At 53.4% G+C, this 25,036-nt stretch overlaps 1 protein-coding gene and 1 long non-coding RNA gene across 2 annotated transcripts in view; both read left to right on the top strand.

Annotated features, from left to right (window-relative positions):
• Window positions 1-25,036, top strand: part of LOC105470550 (cadherin 4) — a 683,954-nt gene that overhangs the window by 371,214 nt on the left and 287,704 nt on the right. The gene's annotated exons all lie outside the window — the stretch shown is intronic.
• Window positions 10,186-21,121, top strand: LOC139358413 (uncharacterized). The gene is made up of 2 exons (XR_011613182.1): window positions 10,186-20,013; window positions 20,345-21,121. It is a non-coding gene; the product is annotated as an uncharacterized lncRNA (long non-coding RNA).

Below are 25,036 nucleotides of genomic sequence, written 5' to 3'. Positions count from 1 at the left end.
GAGACCAAGCCCCTGCCCTTGGGAAGTGGACGTTCTAGAGGTGGCAGTTGGAGAGTCGGTAACCAGGAGTGAACTGTCGACTGGGTCAGGGAACGGTGGAGCGGGCCAGGGGGTGGGAGTCAGTTTTAAATGGGGCGTCAGAGCAGAGGGAATCAGCTGGAGATGACCTCTGCACCCTGCAAAGACCACCTGGAACTAGAGGCCAGTTTCACTGGTCTCATTGCACTCTCATCTGTGTTTTCTATCTGGCCTTGATGTGGGGGCATTACTTTGGGCTCATGAGCCGAGAATGTGTGTGTGTGTGTGTGTGTGTGTGTGTGTGTGTGTGTGTGTGCGTGCGCGCGCGCACGTGACTTTCAGAAGCGGAACGAGAAGCACACCCGTGTTCCCGAAGTCAGTACGTTGTGGGGGGCGGGGCGGCACAGAAGAGGTTAGAGAGGATGGATGGGTTCGCTGCTTTGCAACAGGGACAGGACAGAAGCTCTTCCGTGAGTTGGCCGGCGCCCGGCCTTGCCAGTCCATTCTGCTAGGTCAGGCCTTTTTTCATGCCCAGGCTTAGCTAACATGAGCAGCAGGTCTGCTCCTGCACCAGCCCAGCAGCACGTGGTCCTGCAGCCATAGACAGCTTGGTTGCTCTTGTGGAGTGAACAGGAAGGAATGTGTAACTTTTCGCCCCCGCCTACAGATTTTAGAATGATAGGAAGGCAGACATTGTAACCTAGAGCCTCCTGAATTTTTTAAATCGCACTTGAAGGGTCAGAAACACTGAATTCAGGCTAGAGAATGAGCAACTCTAGCAAACATGTTTGTTTTCTGACTTTGCCTCCTGGTTCTTTGGGAGCCACTGAAAATCAGGGCTTCAGAATCCTCTTCCGGATCCTGTAGGAGGGTGGACCCTACCTGGCTCACATGGTGAGGAGAAGAGCCTCAGCTCCGATCGCTGAACCAGACAAGCTTTAAGGGGAAAGAGTCAGAAGAAGCGTGTTTTGGAGGAGGATGGGTGGGTGCTGAGAAAGTCCTGTCAGCTCAGTGGCTTCTGGCGGCAGCATGAGAGGGGCACACGCGTGATACATTCTGTCTGGACACAGGTTGGAGGACCCGTTCCACGGGTGTGTCCTCTGGGGATCAGGCCAGTGGCTCAATCAAGGTGAGCAAACAGGGGAGCCGTCTGTGCTGGAAACCTGACTGTGCCAGGGCTCCGCCTAGCACTTCCCAGGGTGTTGGTGGCACTTAGGTGCCAGTCCGCCTGCCGGCTTCAGTCCCATGGGACAGCAGGGAACACTCAGGTCTCCCCCTTCGCACCGTGAATGCTCGAGACATTCTCTGCTCATAGTCTGGGGTGGGGACCTCTGTGCTCTGTGGGGTGTTCCGCAGCCTCCCTGCCTCCACCTCCAGGGATGCCAAGAGCACCCTGCCCCTAATGTGACAATCAAAAGGTCACCAGACATCTCCAAGTGTCCCCTGCAGAGCAGATGTGCCCCCGTGGAGAGCTCTTTGTGTGGACTGTGACTGCTTTCTGTTTTTATAAGTGGGGAAGCGGATGGGCAGAGGGCAACCCAGGAAGGTCCCTTGTGTGCCTGGTAGAGTTGAGGCCCCCTGGACAGCAGAGCCCCCCTGACTTGATTTGAGGCCCAGGCACTTGCTGTCCTGCAGGGGTGTCCAGACAGCCGGGCTGGTGCAAGACCCCTTTGATGTGGAGGAGGGTGGGTTCCTGCCCGCTAGGGCGGTTCTGTGAGAGGCGGCCACTTCTAGCCTTTCATCCTTTCCCCTTTTGGGTCAGTGTCCCCCAGCGAGGTGCAGGACTTGTTCTCATCCCTCGCTTCCCTGCAGGCTGGCCCCTTCCTGGGCCCCCTGGCCTTCCCCATGGCCTTTCAGGGGTCTGTACCCCACCCACCTCCTCACACAGCACAAAGCCAACATGCCCAACCAGGAATTCCCACCTCACATCCATGGCCCAGCCATTCTCCTGTGTGGGGATGCGTGGACGCAGCCCTGGGGACTGGGTTTCTTCTGGCATCGCCGCGGACATCCTCCTCCTGCAGACGCAGGCCCTGGAGCCCATGACTTCCTGAGCTATTTGTGTCTCATTCACACGTGCGGTTTCCTCTTCCCGGGACCCCCGGCTGCTGCATCGGCCCGAAAACTCCCACAGGGGCTGAGCTCTTATAGAGATGGTGCCCGTCTGCCATGCCACGGTTTTCTCACTGCCACCCCCACCCCTCTGCACATGGAACCGGGCACCCCCACCCCTGCTCTCAGCTGGTCACTGCTCTGTCAAAGCGACTTCCTCAGGGATCACCTGTCTGCATCTGGCTTCCCCACTGCACTTTGGGTTTGCCGGCTCATTCATTCATTCATTCATTCATTCATTCATTCATCCATCTGCTTGCCCTTGTAAGCCTGGCTTTACAAACTCATATTTTCTCCACGTTTATTAAAGACAGAGAGCAGGAGGCCGAGCTCCTGCTGCCAGGAGCCCAAGTGCCCTTGCTGCTATAGGAGAATGCCGTCCACCAGGCAGCAGGGCCTCCAGCCCCACAGGCCGGGCATCCAGAGTTTCTCCGGGTCCTGTGGGGGATGGCCCGGGTGCACCCCGCCCAGCGAGTCTGTTGAGTGCAGCTGCCAGGCTAGACTCACGCCCACTGACTTGGGATGTCACACAGAGGCTTGCAGCCAAGAAGACAGAGCCCGCCCCCAGCCCTGCCTCTGTACGCCAGGTCCTCTCTGGACACCAGCCACATCATGGGCACCGATAAGTGTGTGGGGACATGAGGAATGGATGATGGGGCCCTCTCCTTCCTGGCTGGCACATTCCTTTAGGATAGGATGGTGTCTTTCACTTTCGTCTCTCGTCACCATCCCTGGCCGTGCACGGCCTACAGTGGGGGCTTGATCAATGCTTAATGAGTGTGTGCCGGCGAGTACCTCTCAGCCAAGGCATCTTGCAAGCTTCCCAGGCTCTCTCTGCGGGAGCCGCCTCTGATCTGCACAGGCAGGCCGGAGCTTGGCTGTGCAGGTTTAGCTGCAGTCCCCAAAGCAGCCGCCGCCTTGCACAGCCTTCTTCAGGGAGAGCAGAAGAGGGGAGCAGTGGAGAGCAGAGAGGGGCTGGGAGGAGGCGCGTGCTTGTCTTGTGAAGCAGGTCAGAAATGGCCACTGAAAGGCCAGGCGGTGCAGGCCAGGGAGCCCCTGTGGCTCTGTACACCCAGCCCAGCCCCCCAGCCCGAGCCCCCCAGGAAGTCTCTGGCCAAAGGCTTTGACTCCAGCCAGAGTCCCTGGGAGCAGCCGGCAGGGAGAGCTGGAGACGGATGTTCTGAGAGCTCACTGATGCCAGAAATGAAATAAAAAAAATAATTAAGAGCTTGGACTCCAAAGGTCTAGGGATTAAAATTCCCCAAGGCAAAAAATGAGCTGTAATCAAAGGAATGGTGGGCTGTTATCTGTCCTCCACACTTGTCGCCCTGGCACATGTGGTTGGCTTTAATTATTGATATTTCTTTTTAAGTTAAAGATGAATTTGAGACAGCTGCGAACTTGGAAGGTTTATCTTCCAATTACAGGGAAACCTGTTAATAATGATCACTTAAGGCAGCCACAGTTTTTCCGGCCTTAACAGAGGTGGCCAGAGCCATGAAGAAGAATCCAGGAGCCCCAGACAAGCTAGGCTGCCGTGTCCCTGCCGAAAACTGTCCGCGTGGCTCCCTGCCCCCGTGGGAAGGTGCTCGGTGCCTGGCATGTCCAGGTTCCGTCCTCTCTGCAGCCTGGAGCCTGAGCCTGATGCGACCCCTCCCTTAGACGGTCTTCCGGCCTCTGCAAATGGAACCAGCTGAACAGGAAGCAGCGGGTGAAGGTTGGGGGGTCCCTTGTGACTCAGCACAAGGAGTCAGGGAGACATGACCTGCGGCTCGGAGGACAGATGACTGCCTTGTCCCAGCTTTCCACCTCTGCCTGGGCTCCCAGGTGGTGCGAGGCCTCTCACATTGCTCCCTGATGCCCAGGGAGACTGGCAGAGGCAGCATCAGCCCCAGAAGGTGCCGCCGCTTACAGCCACGAACACAGGATGCAGAGCAGTGCTGGGAGGCAAAGCCACCCCAGTCCCTCTTGGACCTCAGCCACCACCCCCAGACCTCCCAGCCAGGCGTCTGCGAGCCGCCAGTTATGCCTCAGTGTGTGTGCAGTGTGTGTTGCATCCTCCTAACACTTCTGTACTGTGACCTCGTGGCCGTACCCGGTACACCTGGGAGTAGGACTTGGGCTTGGAGAGTCTGCCTGGGTGCCCGTCACACCAGCTATCAGGGCCCCAGGACGCTCTTGACTACGGTCAGCAGCGAAGGGCGAAGTGTCATAGAGCCCCAGGACTCTGCACAGTGGAAACCTGCATGGCCAGGGCTTGTGGTTTAGCTCAGCATGGGACGCTCAGCCAAGCAGGTCAGGCAGGGCCTTGGTTTGGGGCTCACACCTGTTGGAAAGGGCACGGCCGCGCCTGCAGACCCCTGGCTGTGGGATCCAGGCTCCCCGTTTTGCATTGCTCTTGCATGGGGCTTCAGCGCCTTCCTCCTCCTGTGGAAGGAGTCACGGTTGGTTGGAAATTAGCTTATATTATGATTTAAAATTCTCCCAGAGTCCAAGACATTTCAGGATCCCAAAGTTAGTGTTGGCAAGAACCAACTTATGGATTATAGTTCTTGGCCAGGTTCAGATCCTCCCTGATGCCCATTTGAAACAGAAATGACTGTCTGGGTAGAAACAGGTAGAAAACAGGGTTCAGTTACTCATTCACCAAACCCTTTCAGAGCCCTCCAGGTGCTGGGACTAGGGGTAGAGCATGAACAGGGCCCTTGCTATGTTTCTGTGCCTGTGGGAAGGTAGACAGGTGAAACCCATAGTTACTGACAAGGGACACGCAGGGTAAGAAGGAAGTGAGCAGGGACAGGAGGTGGGTGTTCCCCAGGAAAGCCTGGAGGGCCTCTCTGAGGAGGTGACATCGACCGAGGAATGAGACGGGCTCTAACGTGTGAGGACAGAGGAGAAGTCCGGAGGTTCCCAGTGGTCCGCAGTTCTGCCTGCTGAGCACCGCTGTGTCCGAGGTGTTCAAGCTGGGACTAGGGATGCACAGGGGAAGCATAAGACAGCCTGGTTCTCCTGGAGGCCCCGGCTCTCCCACTGTGATGGCTGCTAGGCGTTTGTGTCTGTGTTCACTTTGCAGGTCACCATAGTGCTAGGGACGGGAAGCTGTCCTGTTTGGAAGAAAACCATGGACTGGAGCCAGGGCTTCAGGCTCAGTGGGGCCTGGTTGCTGTTTTAATAGTGGGGCCATGGCCGGGCGCAGTGGTTCACATCTGTAATCCCAGCACTTTGGGAGGCCGAGGCAGGCGGATCACCTGAGGTCCGGGGCTGGAAACCAGCCTGGCCAACATGGCGGAACCCCTTCACTACTAAAAATACAAAAATTAGCTGGGCATGATGGCGTGTGCCTGTAATCCCAGCTACTCGGGAGGCTAAAGCGGGAGCATCGCTTTAACCTCGGGAACCGAAGTTGCAGTGAGCCGAGATTGCGCCACTGCTCTCCAGCCTGGGTGACAGAGCGAAACTCCATCTCTAAAAAAGAAAAAAAAAGAGTGGGGCCCAGGAATACGCATTCTCAGGTGCACCCCTGAAATTCTGACTCAGACTCCATGAAACACCCTGAGGAGCACCCTCTTGGCTGACTTCTGCCATTGTCTGCCACAGCAGTTTTTGCTCAACTGTGAAGTGGCTGAAGGTGTGGACAGCAGTGGGGGTGGCATGCGTCCTCCCGGCCGGTAGTAAGGGAAGGAGCCCTCGGGAGGCGTGTCCTCCCTTGCAACTGCGGACCACGAGACGGCGCCTCCCCACCCAGCCGCTGCCATAAGGAGCCACGTGTGGCTGGAGCCACACAGTTATTTCCATCTGTCAGTGGAGCACCATCCAGTGTGTTGTGAAGGCTGCACAGGTGGCTGTCGGGCTCTGCTGACACGTCAGATTGTAAGGATGTGCTGGCACGCACACACATGTAGGCTCCTGTGGTGTGCACAGCCCACCAGGGCAGGCTCTGAGTTTGCATGCTTGAGTTTGGAGTCTCCACTGGTGTAATCCTTCAGAAGAAACGCTCCTGACGCAGAGAGCGAAGCACAGGGCACATGCGTTCAGTGCAGGCTGTGGAGGAGCGTGTTGGGATGGGGCTTGTTTGCTTGGAAATAGAAATTCAACTGGAGGCCTTGCCCTGCCTGTCTGGAGTGTGGTTCCTGAGCCGTGCCCTTCACAATCCCCCCTGCATCACCCCCAACAATCGACCCTGTGCTTTTCAGCAAAACAATGTCACCGATCCTTCCAACTCTCCACCTAGCAGTGCCGGGATAAGTGTGACCCTCGCCCCGTTAAAGGATGGAAGCATCTTTAACACCAGGCCTCTGGGAAGTGACCCTCACGCCAGGGAGGCTGAAGGGCCCCTGGAGGCATGCCAGCCAGGCTTTCCTCTCCTGGGCTGGGAGGTCTGTCTTTTGTAGAGGCAGCCCCCACTCTACCCTCCACCCGCTTGCCCATGTGTCTGTTCACATCCATCCATCTCCCCACCTCTCTTTCCATCCCCCACATACCCACCCTTCCTCTCCTCTCATTTAACCCATTTACCTAACAAGCCACCAACCAGCCACTCACTCATTCATCCTTTTACCCATCACCCATTCATCCATCTACTCACCCAGTGACCTGTCTGCATATCCGTACTCCCCTGTGCACCACCCACTTCCTCTTCCTCTCCTCCTCCTCCCACCCTCCCACCCACTCCTCCATCCACTCACCCTCCCACCCACTCCTCCATCCACTCACCCATCCACCTGTCCATCAACTTACCCATCGGTTTTGCATTGTCCCATGATCTCTCTGTACATCTTCTTATCCTCCCATACACCCCTATACCCACCCATCCATCCTCCCATCCATCTACCTATCTATCCTCCATCTGCTCTTCCATTCCTCCATCCATTCATCCATCCATCCATCTATCCATCCACCCATTCACTCATGCATCCTCCCATCCATCCACTCATGCATCCAACCATCCATTCATCCATCCATCTCTTCATTCGTTCATCCATTCATCTATCCATATATCTATTCATCTATGCATCCACTCATGCATCCAACCATCCATTCATCCATCCATCTCTTCATTCGTTCATCCATTCATCTATCCATATATCTATTCATCTATGCATCCACTCATGCATCCAACCATCCATCCTCCCATCCATTCATCCATCTATCCATCAGTTTATTCACCCATTCATCCTATCCATTCACTCATGTATCTGTCTACCCTTCCACCCATCTGTCCACCTATCCATCAATTTATCCACCCATTCATCCCATCCACCCATCACCAAGTTCCAAACTATGTAAGGCAGCCTAGATCTTCCCAGAGACCATCACGGTGGTGAAAAGCATGGTTTCTGGAAGCAAGGGTGAGTTGTACAACCTTCCTGCACCTCAGTTTCTTCGTCTGGGAAAGGAAGTAACAGCAGTACCTGCCTCTTGGGGTTCTGGTGAGAACGGGTGAGCCCATCGATGTGATGGCCCTGCACAGAGCTGGGTCCAGGGCTGGTGTTCAGTGATGTAACCTGCAGTCAATGTGCACTGAGTGCGTCTCCCTCCCGGCTGTCCATACTGTGCTCTGTAAACGCAGAGACATCTAATTGCTCTCAGAAACATGAGGGTTTTCTCTTGTTTAATAGCAGGAGGCTCTGGTGGAAAATCCCGGTTCAGATTTTAAAACACCACCGCCAATCCCAAGTGAGTTTTCAAGGCCGGTTCTGCTTCTCTCTGCAAGTGAAACCTATGGCAAGTCAGTGTTTCAGACCCGGCCAAAGCCTGGTTTTTCCATCTCTAACAGGGAGGTGCTGTTATCTACTTGACCCAACTCAGTGGGTTGTTTAGGATTCAATGAGTGACACATTTCATGACAAGGCTCCGCAAACTGTAAAGCTCTGTAAGCAGCTCAGGGCATGGGCCACCCACAGCCACACGGACAGGTACAGCCTCTTGGCCCTGCATACCCCTCCTTCCTGTGTGTGGACAAAGATGGGCTCATTTATGCACTAAACACACAAGCAGCACCTCCCGAGTCCCCAGAAGGGATGGTGAAACAAAGGGAGGATAATACAGTCCCGTGGAGCTCGGGTAGGTGCCTAACGCCATGACAGCTCAGGCAGAGGGCGGTCACCCCTCACAGCACCCCACACCGGTGACCCTGACTTCCGGTGAGTGTACTCCACACCCATAGATCTTCAGCTTTAAAGCAACAATGCCCAGAGGCAGGACATCCACCTGGGATCCTTGGGGGCCGGAGCAGCCTTTGCAGGAAGCATCTGGCTGTGGCCTCCTGTGCCCGTCGCAGCAATGTGTGTGCAGCACCCAGCTCTCCTGGGCCGCCCCTGCCCATTGCTGGGAGCTTTTCTCCCACTGTGGTAAACTATACTTAACATAAGCGTTCGTTTTAATACTTTGAAGCTCAGAGCTCTGCGGCGTTAGTGTATTCACATTGTTGTGCAGACATCACCACCAGCCTCCTCTGGAATTCTTTTTCCCAAAATAAAATTCTGTCCCCATTAAACACCAACTTCTCACTTCCCCTCCCGCCAGGCCCTGGCCACCACTGTTCCACTGTCCATTTCTGTGATTCTGACTGCGCTATGCTCACATAAATGGAACCTTATAATAATTGGCCTCTTGTGACCAGCTTACTTCACTTAGTATGATAATGTTCCGAAGCGTGTGTCGGAATCGCCTTCTTTTGTAAGTCTGAGTGGTTGCCATTCTGTGTAGAGGCGGCACTTTGCTTCTGCGCCTGTCTGCCTGTGGACACTGGATTGGTTGCAGCCATATTTTGGTGATGTGAACGGTGCTGCTGTGAGCGTGGGGTGGAGACCTCTCCGGGTCCTGCTTCCCGTTCCTTAGTATGTCCACTGAGAAGTTGAATTGCTGGACTCGGCATTAACTCTAGGTTTAATTGTGTAAGGAACTCCAAGCTGTTTTCCACAGAAGCCTCACGGTTCCACATCCCCACCAGCAATGCGCAGGTGTCCTCTTTCTCCCAGTCCTTGCCAATACTTGTGAATGTCTGTTTTTTTATAATAGCCATCTTGAGGATTGTGAAATGGTGCTGGGGCTTTTTGCCAATATAACCAACCCAGTCACTGGCCCTGGGAGAACGATGACTTGGCTGCTGCAGGCAGTGTCCCCTCATCCATCCTGTGCCCAAAAGGGGCTGGCAGAGGGAGAGCCTTTTGCCTGCATTTTGAAGGCAGACCTTGAGGGTCTCAGCTGGCTCTTCTGTGTCCACCCCATGTTCTGTTTGGCTGCGGGCGTCCCCGTGGTCCCTTGAGAAGGACAGGGCACAAGTGAATGAGGGGTTGGCAGGGGCCCAGGGACCGGGCAGCAGAGGCAGGGCTGTCACCAGCAGAGAGGGCATCCCAGGGAAGCTGCTTGGGAATTCTGGGGGTTGGAGCAGGAGGAGGAGGATTCTCTGGGGACTGACCAGCTTTGCACACACTTGCCACCCACTTCTGCCTGAGCACTAGGGCTGCAGGCATGTCTTCCTGGTCCACGCCTGTCCCCAGGATCTCCCCACTGTGCTCCCAGAGCCTGCCCCCCTCCCCATGGCTGGTCCTGCTAGACTTCAGAGCAGGGGGCAGGACACAGGCCTCAAAGCTTTGAAAAGTGACTTAGAGGCAGTGGGGGCTTCCCGCACTCTTCCAAGGAGAGGCAGAGAACATTTTCCTGAGCCCCAGAAAGTGTGGCCATGACAGCAGCGGGCCTGAGTCCTCTCCAGCCCAAGGCAGGCAGGATGCCGGTGGCTGGGCCTACTGATGAATGCGGGGGGCTCCACACGAGTGATGAATGCGGGGGGCTCCACACGAGTGATGAATGCGGGGGGCTCCACACGAGTGATGAATGCGGGGGGCTCCACACGAGTGATGAATGCGGGGGGCTCCACACGAGTGATGAATGCGGGGGGCTCCACACGAGTGATGAATGCGGGGGGCTCCACACGAGTGATGAATGCGGGGGGCTCCACACGAGTGATGAATGCGGGGGGCTCCACACGAGTGATGAATGCGGGGGGCTCCACACGAGTGATGAATGTGGGGGGCTCCACACGAGTGATGAATGCGGGGGGCTCCACATGTGTGGGGTCCACCGTGGGTCATTCTTGTGAGTTTTTTCCTCATCTCATTTCCAATACAGAAAGCTCGCCCTGCCCTTCCTTTGGCAACTGGGCTAATGGCCGTTGCCGAATTTTTTAGGCAGTTTACCCTCTGCGGATTGGCTTCTCTTTAAACTTCAGACCGTGAATCGCATAAGAAAAAGCGCTCCCAGAGCCTCTAAATGGAATGTGGCGACGGCAGAGCCCTTGTGAAAAGACAGAAAGTGGCTCCTATTTAATCTGGGAGAGTTTGGCTCCAATCATTAAAAATGAAAGAGAGAAAAGAAGTTTCTTTTTAAGAGAGAGACCTGCTAGGGCTCTTGTTCCGTTAATAAGCCAAGTGATTTTTAAATGAGGATCTTTGCTTGAATAATTCGTTTTATCATTTACCAACTAAAATGGAACATCAATCTCTGTTCCCATCGCGGGGCCGTCCCGAGGGGCCTTGCTGCCTTTTGCTCGTCTCCGAGCCAGTGAGCACGGCCTTTTGTCCATCTTTGCGAGGCTCTGGCCGCTCTTCCACAGGGCTTTCAGCCCAGCTGTGGCTTCGGATGGAAGGCAGGAGATGAGGCCGCCAGTCCCACCCACTCCTCTTCTCCCAGCGCCTGGAGGCTCGGAGCTCCACGCCCTCCCTTGATGCCCTGGACTCCTGAGTTGCTCTGTCACTGAGAAGCACCGGGTACCTGAACCCCAGAGGGAAGCCCAGGAAGCCTCCGCAGGGACGGCAGAATGCCAGGCTTTGCAGGAAGATTCTACAGCTAAGCTGCATGGAGGGCAGCTAGCTGGGGGCTCACCCTCCCTGAGCTGCACCAGGGCCGGGCCACTCACCTCCCCTGACAGTCCCCTGCAAAGACTGCAGCAGCCTAGGCTAGAGGGCCTCTGCCAGTTCTGATCCACCCCTTGGCCTTCAGAGATCACCTGGACTCCAGTCCAGCAAAGGTTCCTGGGTCCATTCGGGGGAAGGCAGGGGAGCCTCGGTTTGGGGTTTTTGTTTGCTTTGCTTTGCTTTTTGCTTTTGTTTTTCTTCAAGTTCTGCTTTTTAACTTTTTATTTTGAAATATATAATCATGATTCACGGAGAGTTGCAAGGGTAGCATAGGAGTCCCAAGCACTCTCTCCCAGGAAAGGGGCACTAGGAAGCTAGTGAGGGGACGCGCATGTGTGTCTGACTCTGCCTGGATTTGTTTAACCACGATCAGGCTGCACAGCTGCTCCCATGGCCAGAGAGACCTCCCCTATCCCTGCCCCGAGCTGAATCTGATTTGCTCAGTGCCCACCCTGGATCTCCTCTGAGGGGATCTATGAGGCTGAACCTCCCGGTGTGAACATTGGAGGCGCCCTTAAGAACTGCCTTGGTTACCTGCTTTTACCTGAGGCTGCAACTCTTTCTCACCTCAATGTCTCAGCGCTTGGCAGTAACTCCAAGAAGCTGTCCTGTCACTGCCCTATGTCAGCTTTTCTGTGAATTTCACCTTCTTTTTTTTTCTCTTTTCTTTTTTATTTTTACTTCTACTTACTTTCTTCATGTCATACTCCCGTTCTCCCTTAACAAGCATCTAAACCGTATAAAATACTAGCTTTGTTCTCTTTCAGCATAAAGCATCTGTGACATGATAAGAAAAATGATATGAAAATGTGGCCAGGCATGGTGACTCACACCTGTAATCCCAGCACTTTGGGAGGCCGAGGCAGGCGGATCACCTGAGGTCAGGAGTTCGACAGCCTGGCCAACATGGTGAAACCCCGGCTCTACTAAAAATAAAAAATTAGCCGGGCATGGTGGTGGGTGTCTGTAAGCCCAGCTACTCGGGAGGCTGAGGCAGGAGAATAGCTGGAAGGAACCCAGAACCAGGAGGCAGAGGCTGCAGCGAGCCAAGATTGTGCCACTGCACCCCAGCCTGGGCAACAAGAACAAAACTCCTTAAAAAGAGAGAGAGAGAGAGAGAGAGAGAGATTGAGGTCGGGGAGTGAGATCACAGACAAGACATGGGGCTAATTAGGAAGTTGAAAGACAGCCAAAAATATGAAAAAGAGCAGCGTCCACTATAGACAAGTGGAAGGGGCAATCGTTGAGGGAAGGCCCCACATGTAAGGTGCTGATCCATGGCTCTCCTGCCCCTCCACACTTTCTTCCTGATCTCATGGCACTCCTGAGTAAATACTTACCTCGATGAGTATTTCCTGCTCACCACTTTCTGGAAGTGATTGCTGAATGAATGAATCCTAAAGGAGAAATGAGATTGTGCTGTGACTTTCTAGGGAGAGTGTGTCCTGGCAAACAGGAACCCCTTGTGTTCTGTAGAATATCCTAATGGATTTGAATACAGCAAGGGTGTTAAAAGCATAGGAGAACTGCTGAGATATGAAAAGAAGAGCAGGAAGTATTTTGAAACTCTGGGGGACACTTTGGAAGGAAGTACGATGGATGGAGGAAAGCTGGGAGGGCAGCCGGGTGACACGGAGACCAACAATGGGAAGGGGCCTGGTAGTTCCCAGGGGATTGGATGAAGAACCTGGTGAAATATAAAGATGGCTGTCATTCAGTTTGAGGCACAATGTGCACGTAAACCTTTCCTTCCTTCCTCTCTGCCCACATTGTGAGTTAAATCCTTTGAAAATGGGTTGGTTTCTGGTTTTACTTCGACATCTGGGTAGAGGCAGTGCAGAGCAGAGGTGCTCTACGGGAGATGGATGGATGACGGATGGCTTATGGGACAGAAGCAAAGGTGACCCTGAAAACTGAAGCACCCTGAAAATTCCCCAAGATCTCAGTGAGACTTCAGATTCTACACAGTGGGGGGTAGGGGATTGAATCCAGCTCAGGTTCCAGGAACACACGGAAGCCAGTAGTCACTCATGGTGTTGTCATAACAGAATGAACGACGCCATGTGGAGGGCAGCCAAGGCCACCTAGTCATGTTCATCAAATGTCAGTCCCTGTTATTACTGCTGGGAGAATGAATGAACATGTGCATAAGTGAATGACGGAGAGAAAGAAAGCGGCAGCATCCACCAGTGTGCGGGATAAGCAACATCCCACAGTGTCTGGTGACGGTTCTGAGGTGCGTGCAAGGTGGTGAATTGAAAATGTAGCACAGCATGGATGTGTCGTGTAGGACCTGCCCCTACTTCAGTGGTGGTAATCTGTGCAATTATAGTCCGTGCTGTTACATGCCCACCATTTATATGGAGCTTTCCAGGGCATTCTCTGCAATGGTCCTCTTTTGGGGGTGGGGCAAACGTCAGACTGGCAGACGCTGACTCCCTCTGCCAGCAGGGCAGCTCAGCGTGGCCAGTGCCATTGAAATAGTTGATTTCTTGCTTCGATTGTGTTAGATGGCTGCTCTATCATTTCCTTGGTATGCTTGCTAATGTTCAATGCTTACAGTTCCTAGCCTGAAAGAAAATCATTTACAATATTAATTTCTACACACCACCTCTTGAAAGACATGATGAAAGCCTTGCCTAAGAGGTCATCTTGATGAGAGCTGGAGTGTAACATGACTGTGGGGTGGAAGGGATACATCACGGCAGTGCTTGCCTGCACACAGGCCCTGACTGCATGGTCTTAAAGAAAAAGAGGCTGTTTCCCTAGCCTGGGTCTCCTCTGGCTGTTTATATTCTTACCGCGGTGCAGAAGGCTCGAGCTTTGTGGGAACTCTTGGATCTGTGAACAGCATCTTTATTTCTTGGTGGGCTTTAGGTCAGCTGGCCAATTATTTTATGCCCTTTTTATATTGAGAATACCATCATGAACAGAAAATTATCTGGTTATCTGGCAATGAAAATGCCCGTCTTTGTCATCTTGGAGCCGATGTGTCAGATGCTGAACCCAAACCCAGCTCTGCTTCGTCATAATTGCCTTCTGTTCAGTTTTGAAGTAATTACTTTCTTATAGGAGTTTTGTTGTTTTATCATAGTGGATAGTTCACTTGGGAGAACTGATGGGAAAAAGAAAGCCATAGATCTGGCTTCCCCGTGAGGCTCCGCAGCTTCTGATGGTTAGTGGTAGATTTTGATATAAAATCCCAGAGAAAATAGCAAGATCTCTCTAACTGGAGGAAGGCGTGCACTCAAAGTCGTTGACTCTTCCTGGTCTTTGTGAATTATCAGCAGGGAAACCCAGGCCAGCCTTGCTGCCCCGGGAGACTGGAAGCCAGCTCAGAGAGTGTGTACAGCAGCAACCTCACGAGCCTCGGCGGCCTGGCTCTCCGCGGACACAGGGGCCTCACGCCATCCAGGTTGCATGAGGGCCCCAGCTTCACAGCTGAATGTGCACGTGCATAAATGCAAATCTGACCCAGAAGACAAGCATGCAAGTAGACACATTTTCCGAGCGTAGACCAACCACCCAGCCCTGTGCTGGCTTCTGGGGCCCATGAGAGGGCTGCCGCTGTTACGGGGGATTGGAGGAGAATTTAGAGAAGGGGAGGAGCTGTTGTCATGCGAGGGGGATACTGCCGCCATGACGAGACAGGTGAAAATAAATCTGTAGTTTGGAGTCCAGGTCACACCTCTCAAGGAGGAGAAGAGGATGCTTTGAGATGGATTGGAGATGGATCTTTAAGAGCCGGCAGGAATTTGCTGGTGGAGAATTTACAGAGCAGCCTTGAATCCATACGTGATTTTCCTACTGATAGAAAATTCTGCTTTCATCACCCAGCAAACTCAGCGGAGATTCATTAAACATGAGACACTGATTAATGTCTGAAGGGTAGCGTGAGTGTGGGCTACGCTGTTGGTCTGTCTTTGGGCGATTCTTGGTTCCGTTTCTGCTAATAACTCCTTAATACTGCGAGTTCCAGCTCCGAGATGGGGGAAGCGAGTGGCGCCGGGCAAGGCGGCTGGGCCTGCTCTGGGAACGCCCAGCCTGCATTCTGGAGGGCGGTGGATGGTGGCCACATTGGCTGCACGTGGCCAGGCAGGTGGGTGCTGGAGGCCCAGGTGGGTCCTTGGGATGTGCACCCCGTGTTTCCCCCAGCCCTGTGCTGCCCTCTCGGCTGCAGGTGCTGGGCAGAGTGGGGCACAGGAAGGCGGCAGGATGGAAAAGGACCCTGGAGAGGGAGAAGGCAGCCTGGCGCAGGGTCCGGGGAGAGGAAAGCCTCGCTGCAGCCATGTGCCAGTGATTTGGAGGAGTTTTCAGCCCTTTCCCCGTTTCATGATTGATGTCTGCTCAGAGGCTTCTAGAAGGTTGGCCATTTTCATCCACTCAGCACAGAGGATCCGAGGGAGCTCAGCAGGGTGGGCCACCCCTCCAGCTCCCCACAGCCCACCGGCTCCTTCTCTCAGTTGTTCATGCAAACCGGGCCTTCTCCTCTCCTCCCAACCCCCTGCTACCCCAGAGCCCTAAAGGGATCATCAGACTTTGCCACCCTCAGTTCATTCTGGCTCAGATACGTCCTTCACATCACCACCCTTAGTTTAGCCGATGTTTCCAGCTGCCTAGCAGGTATCCAGAAAGCTGTGACCCCACCACACCTGCAGCTTGGGATCAGATGGGACCACCTGACCCACCGGGTGCTGTCGCACCCAGGACCATGTGATATTTAGCAGCCCCTGAAATGTTTTCTCTTAAAAATCAGAAAGAAAAAATGAGTATGGTCTAGCCCAGATTGTAGTCATTCTTTTTACCAATACAGCCATGAATGAAATTTACTTCTTAATTTTATTGTTCTAGAGGAAGGGGCCACCAAGGCAAAAGTGCTTGAGGCCCACAGAAGTCCTAGGGCGGCCTGGGGTGTGGAATGGGGAACCAGCAGGTAGATGGCAGAGAGGTCTACACTACAGAAGGAAGACTTACCAGGCTGGGCAGGAGGTGTGGGCAGGACAGAAGGCTTGACAGGGAGGGTTGTGGAAGGTAATCAAAGATGAGAACAGAGAGGTGGCCAGAGCGAGGTTATGTCTGCGGCGAGAACTTGGGGTTTTACTTGGAGCACAGCAGGATCTGGTGGGCAGTTTGAAGCACAGGCAGACACAAACCGCATGATCCTTAAGAATCCCCCAATGAAGACAGAAATAAAAGTCCTCTTGCTTTTGTTTCCTATTGTGCTGTAACAAATTACCACAGCTGACTGCCGCACAGTCCTGTAGGTCAGAAGTCTTACAGGGCTATAATCCAGGTGTCTGCAGGGCTGGTTCCTTGTTGAGGTTCCAGCGGAGAAACCACTTCCTTGCCTTTTCATTTCTGGAGGCTGCCTGCATTCCTCAGCTCATGGCCCCTTCCCGCGTCTGTGAAGTCAGCAAATGTATCATTTAGACCTCTGCTTCCATCCTCACATCTCCTACTCTGATTTTCCTGCCTCCTTTCCCTTTTAAGGATCCCTGTGATTACTTTTAGGACTGACTTGGATGATACAAGACGATGTCCTCTTCTCAAGATCCTTAACTCAATCACATGTACCAAGTCCTAGTTGCCATGTGTCTTAGTCCATTTTCAGTTGCTACAACTGAATAGCGGAGACTGGGAAATTTATAAAGAAAATGAATGTCTTTCTTTTAGTTCTGGAGGCTGTGAAGTCCAAGACCGGGCAGATGCATCTGGCCAGCATCAGGTCAGGGCCATGCACTGTGTCATAACATGACAGAAAGCATCACAGGGAGGGGTGTAGAGATGGCCAGACTGGCTTTGATAACAGGCCCACTTTCGTGATAACGACCCCACCCCTGTGATAACCCATTAGTCTCTTAATCCACGAACGGCTCTGCCCTCATGACTCAGCTACCTCTTAAAGGCCCCACCTGTCAGTACCATTACATTGGGAACTGAGTTTCAATATGAGTCCCAGAGGGGACAGACATTGAAACCATAGCACCATGGAAGGTCACAAATTCACAGGTTCTGGGGATTAGGGCAAGGCCACTGGAGAAACTATTATTCTGCCCACCACACCTCTGGAGAGAGGGAAACATGTGCACTAATGCCCTGAGTGTGTCAGGGGACCGAGAGGTGCATGTCCCATCTCTCCTTCACCCATGTGTCCTAGGAGAGAGGGAAACGTGTGCACTAATGCCCTGAGTGTGTCAGGGGACCAAAAAGTACATGTCCCACCTCTCCTTCACCCGTGTGTCCTATGTGTATTGAAGAACACAGCATTTAGTGTAATCGTACTGGGCTTCCTCCTGAGACCTCAGGACTCCACCAGCTCAGAAACTGTTTTCTGTGGCTGTCATTGGCCGTGGTAGCTCTTCTTTGATCAGCAATGCTGTACACAGCCAGCTGCTGCTACACCAGATCCTCACGGTTTTCTGTTCCATGTTCTTTAACTTCGGACCCGCCCTTTCCTGAATCCATCTGAGTTCCCCTCGTCATGTGTGCTTTGGCACTGGGGCATCCCCAGTAGGCAGAGCCCCTGCTACGTTAGTCCAGAAAAAAACAAATGATTCCAACACTAGTTAAAGAAGGCAAGGAAGACTTTCTGGGAGAATTTTGCAGTAGAAGGGAGTGGTGGAATTCAACTCCGAATACAGCAAAGACAGCTGAGGATTCGCAGCCAATGAGCAGAGTGAGGGGTCAGGGGATGGAAAATCACAGAGAGGAACGGGATTGGATAGTAACGTTGGGGATTCCTGCTAAAGGCAGGCCAAGGAGTTAGAAAGGGTGGGGAATGGGGAAGTTAATCCAATATCAAGGGTGTGGAGGAGAGTCTCAGTGAATGAGCTGAGCTTTGCCAAAACCAGGCTTGGCAGGCCAAGGTCAGGGCCCTGTCCAGAAGAGGGCCCAGAGGAGACTGAGTGAAGTTCTTTCAAGAAGGGAGGCCACGTCACAGGTGCGTATTAATCACTGGAGCACCCCTGAGGATGGACAGGATCAGCACCTCCTCACAGATGCACAGGGCTATGCAGAGCCCTTCGAGGAGAGGGAGCAGAGGCTCAAAGCCAAGCCCCCGTGAACCGACCTAGTACCTTCGACAGCTCTGCCATCCTGCCTCGGCCTCTCCCTGCACCCCTCAAGTCCTGGTCCCAGATACTTGCAATAAAGGAGCCACAGAGTCCCCGCTTTGCATGGCATGAGCGGCCTTTCCAGGAAGGGGAGCTGCCAGGATGAGATGATCACCAGCCAGAGAAGCAGCACAAGGTCAGGGAGCAGGCTCAGGAGGGGCGGGCTCCCCAGGCCCCGCCCGCTGCCTCCACATCCCAGCAAAGCCAGGACCACAGGGGCTTCTTCAACAACATCGACAAGGTGTCGGTGTGGTGCGGCTCTGCCCACCGCTCTGGCTTCGTGGAGTTCTGGAATATTTGTGCGTGGGAAGGGGCAGCCCACCGTCAGCCAGGAACAGCGGTCCACAGGCTAATGTGGAAACCTCCTCTTCGGCCTGTCCAGGCTCCAGAAAACAGGTGCCGTGAGCTGGATCCAAAACAGAGAAGCATTTCGGGAGGAGTCGCTGAGTCCTGCGGCCTAAGGAAGGGAACCCGCCCGCCAACTCCAGACCGGCCTCTTGGCTTGGCCAGGGGCGCCGGCTCTCTGTGTGCTCACATGGCAGGCAAGCGCCCTGGAGTCTCTTCTTACAAGGTCACTCATCACAAAGGCCCCACCCTATTGCCTCAGTTAACCTCAAATACTTCCTTGGAGGCCCCATCTCCAAATTCAACCCATTCAAATTAGTTACTAGGTTTCCCAATGCATTCTTTCCCCGCGTTGCCAACAATTTCCATTGTCATGTGCTTGTAACTCTTGATTCCATCTGCCTTTTGGAACAGTGGATAAGAGGACAGTCAGCCAAGTCTGGAATTCCAGCTTTGCCCTGCGTGGCTGTCTGTATTACCTAGGGCCTATTACTTAACCTTTTTGAGCAGCAAGTTCATAGTTAAAAAGTGATTGGTGGCCAGGTGCAGCTGCTCACACCTGTAATCCCAGCACTCTGGGAGGCAGAGGTGGGAGGATTGCTTGAGCCCAGGAGTTTGAGACCAGCTGAGGCAACACAGTAAGACTTCATCTCTACAAAAATGTTTTTTTAAAAAGTTATCCAGGTATGGCTGCAGCACACCTGTGGTCCCAGCTACTCAGGAGGCTGAGGTAGGAGGAGAGCTTGAACCCGAGGTCAAGGATGCAGTGAGCTGTGGTCACATCACTGCACCGCAGCCTGGATGACAGAGTGTGACCTTGTCTCAAAAAAAAAAAAAAAATTAACTGCGAACATTTCCTGGTGTTTCTGCAGCGCAGGGAACCATGCAGAGAGCTGCACACCCACTCGATTTCACCGCCGTTCAACCACCCAGAACCACAGGGTGCCGTGGTTATCACCTGCACACATAGAGGGGGAAACTGAGTCACAGAGCAATGAGGTAGCTTGCCCAAGATCACACAGCCTGCAAGAGATGGAGCCATGACTCAACCCCAGGTCATCTGACCCCAGAGTTAGTCCTGCCCCTCCTGTAAGGTGGAGGGAAAGAGCATCTTCCTCCTGAGGGTGGCGGGTACGAGGACAGACAGCCGGTCTGGATTCCAGCTCTGCGGTGCACGTGTCTGAGACCCACAGGCAATATTGTGTGTACGGGGCCCAGCCCAGCCCCAGCATGCAGTGAGCCTGGGAGGAATATTCTAAATATTCTAACCGTCTGTGAGGTCACTCACAGCCCAGGTCATCGTTTCCACGGGGCTTGGAATCGTACCCCTTTCAGCTCAGAGGGCCGAGCATGCAGTGTGATCCCCGTGGTGGGAAGTCAGCTCATTAAAGAACTCAGCACCTAGAGCAGGGGCCTCTTCACCCTGCCTGGATGTCCGTTCAGGAACTCGGCTGAAATTTAAACCTCCTGGCACTCGGGTCCCCAGGCCTTCACACACTGGGCCATCTTCCGTGAGTGTTTATTCAGCCTGCACCTGCTCAGTGTCCCTGCTCAGAACTCTGGTCAGGCATGTTCCTGCCACCTGACAGCCACCCTTCTGAAGGGACCCACACAGAGGACCAGGGCACAGTGATCATCAGCCGTGGGCATGGGCGTCAGACACACCTGGGCTCACCCTGGCTCTGCCACCTTCTACCTGTGTGACCCTGGGCCAGCCGTTCACCCACTCTAAGCCTCAGCTCATTGTCAAGTAGAGAGAACGGGGTTGATGTGGAGGATCCCTGGAGGGAAGAAGGTAAAGAGGGACCATGCCCTGGGGCTCTGACAGCTTCCTTCCTGCAGGCGGGTGAGGGCTACAGACATAGATCAGGCTTCACCCCGGCTGCTCGCCTGCCTCCCTGAGTCCCAGACACGTCAGCCTCCCGTTCACGAAGGCCAACAGCACTAAAAATTCTGCAGATACGCTTCAAGGAAGGGCTATGAATTAAATAACCACAGGAAAGCTTTTGCTAAGGAGTTAAGGCTCAATCCAGCCTTAAACATTTTGTGAGAACATTTTCTGATTCCGGTGTACTGGAATACTGAACTTCCATGTTGGCGCAAAACTGCAGGTGTGGTTAAAACACAGCGTCTGTGACTCGGGAAGATGGGAAAATGAAGGCCCTGGGGAGCGGGCTCTCGAGCGTTTGCCTAGTGAGTTCACTTCAGCGGTGTTTGTTGTTCTTGACAGTTATGCAACATGGAGCACAGGGTGCTTGGAGGGAGAGTGGGTGACACCCACCCAGCCTGTCCTCTCCATCCACCCGAATGTTTAGGGAAGGAGATGCTTCATCCAGCCAGTGTAGCGCCAGGCACGTGTTCCCAAGGTTCCCAAGCAGCTCAGCCTTGGGTAGGATCAGGGTCTCGTGGCCCAGGTGAGTGGATCCAGAGCCACCAAAGTCCCTTGCAAACACCCGTCCCTGCGGGTGGCACCTGGCTGTCTGCCTGGAGGCATCTCCCTCACCCTTTGCCGTAGTACAGCTTGTCCTAGCAGAAGTCCAAAAACGTGATTCACATAGAATTGTAAAAAGCCAAAGGGGTGATTTGCAGAAGTAAAATGAAATTGTCAGATGCCAGAAACACGTGTTTTATGTCTTTGTGTCTCAAAATGATAGTCAAAGCATCTGATAGGAAAAGCATATCAGCATACACACACACATACTCTCTCTCTCTCTCCCTGTCTCTCTCTCTCTCTCTCTCTCTCTCTCTCTCTCTCTCTCTCTCTCTCCCTCCCTCTCTCCTCACAAGGTGTCAAGGGGCTCTAGGTACAGGGAGGGGGAAGATCCTCCCCACCAGGCTGATCCCCATCTGGGAGGCTTCAGCTGGTTTTCCAACTGTGGGGGAAGAGCTGGGCTGGTGTTCTATCTGTGGGGTGCTTGCTCTGTAGGTACCATGGGGAGTTGGTCATAGGTCCTGACCCATCTATTGCCCCTGGATCGGTGTTTGCTTAGGACAGCACAGCAATGTGGCAGACCTGGAGGGAGAACGGCCCCCAGGGGACAGTTAAACAGCAGCCATTATCAGAAGCGCAAACCAAGACTGGCAGTCTCAGGCCACACTGGTCATGAGCACACCCCTGCAGGGGCTGTGGCCTGCCGAGTGCGTGGGGGAGGGACACAGATTGGCCGGCAGGAACCCTGACTGCTGGGTGCCAGGTCAGAAGAGGAGATGCTTCCCAACTAGGAGCATGACTCACTGCAGTGGCCTCCAGCCACCTCTGACTCTTCCCTTGCGTCCCGTTGCCCTCAGAGGAGCGCAGGTGCAGAAGGCACCGGCCACACCACACCATCGACTGAGTGTCGCAGGGAACAGAAAAGGAAGATGGAGACTTGTGCAAGATGCTAATTCATCGTCTGGGTCTTTCTGATGGAATGTGGGAATAGGAGGCAGGGAGAAGTTCGGGGCTTTCAGGAGGGAGGAAGGAGAAGGGTCAGCCCGGGTTGGAGAGGCGCCGGCGGCTGGTGATTTTCAGAGCCTGCTCCTGTTGTGCTTGCATTATGTATAAGGGCTCACTCCTCTGTGCAGACAGGATTTCTCACTTAACCTCCAAGGGCCGGCAGCGTGATGTGGAGAAGGCACACGGACCTCGGGTCTGACCGAACTGGAGGCACACCCAGGTCTGAGGCTCCTCACAGGGCCAGCTCTGCCGAGCCCCACTTTGTCATCTAGACAGTATGGGGTGGGGATTTGGAAGTGAATGCTATGATGAGCTTGCTCTCGCCCATCCTTTTCCCAGTTCCCGTGTTGGAGCGTCTCTCATCATTCCTTTACCATCAGAACCACCACAGGGGTGAATGGCGAGAAGAGCTGTTGGCTGCAGTATGTAAAGGCAGCTTTTTGAGGCGCGCTTCCAGGGTTCATGTTGAGCCAAGTCAAACCACCACTCTGGGTCGCAGTATTTGCATGTGTCAGGGGCTAGCAATGGCCACACCTCTCCCAGCGTGGTAATGAAAACCAAGTCTGTTAACATGCAAAGTGCTTAGAAGGGCGTCTGGCACCGCGATTGCTGGCTCTGGGTTTGCAGAAATCCTACTTTTACGGGAAGGAGTTTGCCCTGGAGTCTGTATCCTCTCTGCCTTTAGCATGAGCTGATAACAGCAATGGTCACATATCTGACTAATTCCAGCCCTGTTCAACCTCACCTGCACACGTGTGTCTGCCAGTGGGCTCTTCCCCCTTCTGTGGCTGCCAGATTCTGACCACACCAAGGGCAGAGGCCCCACAGAGCCCCCCGAGCATGCACACTCATCTTTTGCATTACACACCCATCTTCTGGCCAGAGCCCAGGGTCCAGTGGAACACGTCTGGCAGAGAGGTCAAAGAGGTGCCCTGGGCTCCGCTGCCTGGGGCCGTGTAGGCCAGGCGTGTGGCTTAGATCTTCCTCTAAACCCTTTGCACTTTCTTCCTCACTTCTTTTTAAACCATCTTCCCGTGCACACTACTCCACCGAATTCATTTTTGAAATTCTGGAAGTTGTACATCCAGGTCACCACTTATCAGTTGTCAGGAAACTCTTCTTCAAAAGTGAAAACCTGACATCTCTGCAGTGGAGACAGAGAATCAAGGAGCCTGGCACTGGTGACGATGCATCGCTTCCTCCAGGAAGAGACTTGTAGGCTTGACTCCTGCCGGGAGCGAGTGCAGCTGATCGGGGGCTCGGTATCGACTTTGGAAGACTGGATATTTGGAAACCGTAGAGCAGCTTGCAGGAAGCGTTTGTGTTTGTGGTTAGCTTTGCAAGAAGAGCACGGCAGGCCGTGAGCAGGTCTGTGATCTCCTACTCCCAGGACGGTCCCGTGGCCCTGGACTCACTCGTTATTTCCAGGTCTGTGACACCTGAGAGAAGGAAGACTGAGGCAGGACCTTTGTTAGCCTGTGTCTGACCTCCAGCACGCAGAGCTATGGCCCGGCTCCAGGCATTGTTGCCTGGGATCTGACAGTGTGAAACTCACCGCAGAGGATGCTGGGCCTCCTGCCTGTGCCGGAGCCCTGAGTCACCCCAGGTTGTGCCAGCAGCTCCATTCTCCTGGGCACATTTCCTAACTGGGCAGTCACTGGCTATCCCAATCTTACCTGCCTCTCCTTCTTGCCTCTTTCACTGTATTATCCTCCATGCCGCTGCCCGGCCAATCAGTATTTGTATACCAAAAATTAGATCATGTGACTGCTTGGCTCCAAATCCATCAATGGCTCCGTATCCCATTTGGAGTAAAATCAGAAGAATCTCTTCTACATGCCCCCCCCTGCTCTGGCCGCCGCTGACGTCATTTACTGTTCAAGATTCTAGCTACGTGAAAACAGGGTCTGTGTTTCGTTCACCAGTGACTGCTTAATGCTGCCTTGTACAGAGACAGCAATCCGTATATACTTACTTGTGGAATAAATGCCATGTTTGTCTTCTCTAATGGGCTGTATGTTTCTATAAGTTCATATGCATAAGACATATGTACTGCGTATCTGGAAGTGTGGATAAATGCTGGCTGATACTGTCCTTAACCAGTGTATCTTCATATTAGCCAGGCAGCTTTTCTATTAAACATGTTTTCCCTCTTACTAAGCATCTACTGTACATCAGGCCTTGTGCAAAGCCAGGAGGACATAGCCTGGCATGAGGCAAGTAGCTTCTCCACCTTTAGAAAAACTATATCTTAGATTCGACATAGATGATCACCCATATACTGCGTTTATATTGTATTTTAAAAGGTTTATTTCTATACTTAGAGGTAATAATAATTACAGGTCTTCAGTGCTGCTAATTCAGAAATAAGTAGTATTTTGTTAGTTTTTCCAAGAGCTAACAATTAGCTCCGTGTCTTGCTGGTGTGAGATGTATTTCGTGTAGACATTAGCAGGGGTTTTAATCAACACTTCCATACACAGATTATCTATATAATTATGATCTTCGGTGGCCCCAGGGCTAACATTGAACCTTTACTGAAGCTGGTTTTAACCTGTGGTGTGCAGCACGGAGGGCGCTGATGTGCTTGTGTGAATGAGTTCACATCGTGCTTGGCCGTTGCAGTGAGTTCTGATTCCAGGGTCTCAACACTCTGGGAAGGACAAGTGCCCTATCTATGGCATTTCCCAAACTAGGGATATTGAGTCTTGCTCAGGTCACCCAAAGGCATGTATCCCAGCCCCGAGTCAAGCGTACAGGGGCCTCCTGGGAGCACACCTGTGCCTGTCGCGGCGCTCTCTTCCTTCTGCCACTTTCCCACCCCTTATGACCGGCAGCTTGTTTCACTGGGGTCCTAGGTGCGGTCAGCCCCCACCTGGAGGCCACGTGGCACCCTGAGCAGCATGTGGTTTGGACTCATGCCTACACCAGAGCTCTGGCTTCACCATTTAGTTGCCCTGTGACCTCAGGCAGGCGGCCACACCTCGCAGGTGGCCATCGGGGGCCATCTGGTCAGCCTTGCTGCAGGGGGCTCACACCAACCTCCTCTCCTCCAAATTTAAGAATTCCCAATTATTTTTTAACTATACTCATTTATT

This window comes from Macaca nemestrina, chromosome 15 (genome assembly GCF_043159975.1).
Source record: "Macaca nemestrina isolate mMacNem1 chromosome 15, mMacNem.hap1, whole genome shotgun sequence".
Lineage (NCBI taxonomy): Eukaryota > Metazoa > Chordata > Mammalia > Primates > Cercopithecidae > Macaca > Macaca nemestrina.
This window is presented reverse-complemented; position numbering and strand designations above follow the sequence as displayed.